Source organism: Manacus vitellinus, unplaced genomic scaffold, assembly GCF_001715985.3.
Source record: "Manacus vitellinus isolate BGI_N305 unplaced genomic scaffold, ASM171598v3 scaffold_108_pilon, whole genome shotgun sequence".
NCBI classification, from domain to species: domain Eukaryota; kingdom Metazoa; phylum Chordata; class Aves; order Passeriformes; family Pipridae; genus Manacus; species Manacus vitellinus.
In genome coordinates, this window is record NW_021938835.1 from 589,020 (window position 1) to 593,591 (window position 4,572).

The window sequence follows — 4,572 nt, forward strand, 5'->3', positions numbered from 1 at the left end:
TCTGCTCTTTGTCTGCAAAAGTGTTAATTTAACCCTGCCTGCAAATGTTTTGGGGCCAGGCAAAGCCACGGAATTATAGAATTGTAGAATGATTTGGGTTGGAAGGGACCCTAAAGCTCATTTCGTTCCAACCCGCTGCCGTGGGCAGGGACACCTTCCACTAGCCCAGGTTGCTCCAAGGCCCATCCAGCCTGGCCTTGGACACTTCCAGGGATCCAGGGGCAGCCACAGCTTCTCTGGGCAACCTAGGCCAGGCCCTCACCACCTCACAGACAAGAATTTCTTCCTAATACCTAATCCAACCCTAATATCTTCCAGTTCAAAGCCATTCCCCCTTGTCCTGTCACTCCAGGCCCTTGCAAATAGTCTCTCTCCATCCTTCTGTTTGGCTCCTTCAGGTCCTGGAAGGCCACAATCAGGTCACCCCAAAGCTTCTCTTCCCCAGGCTGATCAATCCCAACTCTCCCAGCCTTTCCTCCCAACAGAGCTGCTCCATCCTTCTGATCCTCTTGGTGCCTCCTCTGGACTCTCTCCAACAGGCTGATGTCCTTCCAAAATCATCATCTCAACACGGAGCACCAGCCAAGACCCAGGAAAATGCTGGGCACTGTCAGCAGGGCTGCAGGACTCTGCTGCCATATAAAGCTTTGCTGAGTTGACATCCTGAACACTTTGTGCTGTCTGGTCTCAGGGAAGACCTGGGAATGTAAGAAGAGGTACAGAGAAAACTGCATTTGGAGAGAATGAAACAGCTGCTCCATGAGGAGACTGAAAAGACTCTTCAATTTGGAGAGGGAACCAAGTTACAAAAATAATAAAGGCTTTGCACAGGATGAATGCAGAGCTTTGAGTCAAGAAGTCCTGCAACAGCATAATAAAAATGAGTAGACACAATGAAATTAGTAGATCAGCTCAAAAGAGATAAGAGAGAGTGTGGGGAGTCAGGAAATTCCAGAATTAGTTGTCACAGGATGTTATAGAGACTGAAAATGTCAATGAGTCCAGGAAGGTATTGAGCAGTGGTAGGAACAGGAGGCTTGTAAGTGGATCCTACAGCCACCAATATCCCTAATCCAATAAATTGTGGGGGCAGGAGGGTTTGAACACATCAGCCTTGTTGTCCCTAAATAGCTTTGCCCGTTTCCATTTCAAAGGCTGATAACCAGGTTGGGTGAGCCACTGATCTGACCATTCCTTGTGTTCCTGCAGGTGACTCCTCTTCCTGGGGAAAATGTTCCCAAATCAGGGTGCCTGTCATTGCTGCAGTGGTTTGGAGGAACAGGCTGGATTTTTGGGAGCGTGGTAGACAATATGAACACAGAACTGCCAATCACCCTGGAAATGTGGTAAACCCAGTGTTTGTTGTGCAACAGCTGGCATGTCCATGGTACTCTTGATGTATCCATAGGCTGCCGTAGCTTCCCATGGCTGAAGAACCATGGGCTCCACTTTTCCCCCATAAAAAAGAGCCAGAGGGCACTCGGCACATCAGGCAGGGCCACAGGCTTTGGGCTTGAAACAAACCCCAGCACGCCTCACCTCGTACATTCAGGTGATGTTAAGGCAGAAGTACAGCCACCATTTTCTCCAGAGGGTATAATCTGGAAAGGCTGGGAGGGAATGTGAGGAATGCTAAGCCTCCCATGTGGGAGTGACGCTCTCCCCTGGTGACTGAGGTGCTCGGTGTGTGGTGGAGCAGCCGGACAGCGGATGGTCCAGCTCCCAGAGCGGCTCCTTGGGGCATCCCTTGGGATCAGCACGTGCTGTTCAGCCCTTCTGCCAGAGGAAAAGGAGGCTGTGAGTATGCAAAGGATAAACTGGGAGCTGCTGCTCGGTGATTTGAGCCACGATGTTAATTCTGCTTACATAAGCTTAATACTTTCTGCAGTAATTTAGCGCGACTGGGCAAAGAATTAAGTCTTTTCTATCTACAGCTGAATGAAAATCAGGAGAACAAATTTGTGGGCTGTTGGCTTAAATGCATTTGGAAACATAGTGTCTGCATTTTGATATCATTCCTATTTTACTGGGAGAAAGCAACTGCAGCTGGTTAACATGGTGCTCCCAGTACATGGCATTTCTTAGGAATCCATGGATGCAAAATCACTCCAGTGCACCCCAGTTAAACACAAACTGCTTTTTAACTTGGTGACACTTCGGTATGCAAAGCATTTTCCTTGGATGATTGATGCTAGAAACTTCCAGTATATTGAAACAAGCTAAAATTAGAAAGGCTTCGAGCTATCCTTCCTACAGATCCATATATGTCATAGGATGTGGCTGTTGGCACTTTGGAATGATTGATTGTCAAGTTTAACAGGCTGCTGAGGCTTAAAAGAAGTGATTTCAAGTTTCATGGCCAAGCAACTAAGTAGATTGGGTTAGTCAATTGTTTGTTTTCTAGGGAAAATGAATATTAGGAGTTTCATTGTGTTGCTGAGAGTAAAGGGTTTGGAATAGCAGGTCCAGAAGGCAACCTAGGCTATGCTGTCCCTTGGATGAGAGCACCTTGGAGCCAACAAATTGTGTAAGAGGTTTTCTCCTAAGAAAACTTGAAGTGAAATTCATTGGAGAGAAATTAAAGTGTTCAGTAGCTTTGCCAGGGCAGCACCAGCCCCCTGCCAAGTGTTTCTGGCCACCTTTCAGCCACCACATCTCTTCACCCACCTTCCAAGCAATAAAACTTGCTCATAGTCTTCTGCTTAGTGTGAGAATATCAGCGTTAAAGGAGATAAATCTGTTTATCTGCACCCTTTGATGACTTCAGGGGGCTGGAAATACGCTTGAGAAACGATCTGGGAAGCTGAAAATTCAAGCTGGCAATTTGTTCAGAAAGCAGATTGGAAGTTTTAGGTTTGATGTCAAATATCCTGAGGGATGCTTGTTGTTCTTGTCATTACCAAGCAGAAAGCACAGAGGGGGAGCAACAAATCTCAGCTGAGACTCATCTTAGTGAGTTTAGCTCATTAATTTAGCTCCTGGGAAAGTAACTCACTGGTTACTCGAGGTGCAGAGTTGGGATGACACAGCCACCACCACAAATCAAGGGCAGCAGAGTCCAGGTTAGATGTGGAGGAGCTGCTGCACATTCCCCTGCTTCAGAACACGCCAGCCATGGGCTTGCACATGGCAATGATGTGCTGTCACTGAATATTTTGGATCATTTAGCTTGGGAAAGACCCTTAAGATCACTGAGTCCAACTGCAAACACTGCCAATCCCACCTGTAAACCCTGTCCTGAAGAGCCACCTCTACACATCTGCTAAACACCTCCAGGGATAAAACCAGGAAGGAATTGTAGAGTCCTTATCTCAAAGAGACAAAGGATGAATCCCTGAGAACACCTGGAACTGCTCTAGTGGCCACAGTTTCTTCTGGGCACAATGCCTTTCTGTTTGAGGATGTTTGATCTGGGAGGGATAACTGTCACTAGGTTTAAGAGAAGCTGAGTTTTGACACCAGTTCATCCAAACCCATTTTTGACCACAGATTACTCGGTTAACTTCCTTGCACCTTACTTTTCCCGTGAAAGTGAGAAATACTTGAGGGAATGAAATCAAAGTATGAATGCACTGATTGGAATATGAAAGTGTGACTGCACCTTCTTCCTTTGATGAGGTTATTTGCTTCTGAGTGGCCCATTCCACTCGAAAAATGATAACTTTTTCCCCATCATGTTGATATCTGACAGCTATCAAACCCACCTTCTCCTTCACATTACATCTTCACTGATGTCCCACCCAACTCTCCTACTAAGGCTGAGAAAATGGTCACCTTTCCCTCATTGTTGCTCACTGGACTAGATCAGAATTGCACTTGCAAGAAAAGCCTCTTTGGGGATTCCTCTCAGAAAATATCATCTGTGTCTCTCCATTCTCTGAGAGCTTAACAAGCATTTCTCTACACCCACCTGTGTCACAAGCTGTCCTCCAAAATATGTAAATGTCTGTAGTTGTTTGATCAAAGTCAGATTCACAGGACTTACACATTTACTAAGCAACACGTTTACTACACAATATATTCTCCAGTGAAAGGATGAGAGGAAACATCCTTAAGTTGTTCCAGGGGCGGCTCAGATTAAATACTGAAATTTTTTTTCCTTGCAACAGTGGTCAGACATTGGATTAAGTGTCCCAGGGAGGTGGTGAAGTCACCATCTCTGTAAGGGTTCAAGAGGCACCTGGATGTGGCCCTCAGGAACATGGATTAGGGGTGATTGTGGTGGTGCTGGGTGAGGGTGGGACTGGATGATCCTGAAGGTCTTTTCCAGCCTCGATGATTCTGGGATTCTGTGACTTTTTGAAGCAGAACAGAATTTAACTGCATTTCCTCCTTCATTGAATAAGTTTAGAGCCTATTTCTGAAATTGCAGAGGCTCCTTCTCAATGTGTGTAGGGAAGGATGTCACACAGAGTGCCTTCCCACCACTAGCTGGGATTTTGCTGAGAGGTGTGGAAAAAAGCTGTTTGCATCTCTACTTTTTCAGCAGTGCAATCCCTCAGGAAAATGTAGCCCCAGAAAAAGAAGCCTGGAGGCAGAAAACAATGCAAGAACCTAGAAGAGCTTTTTTTA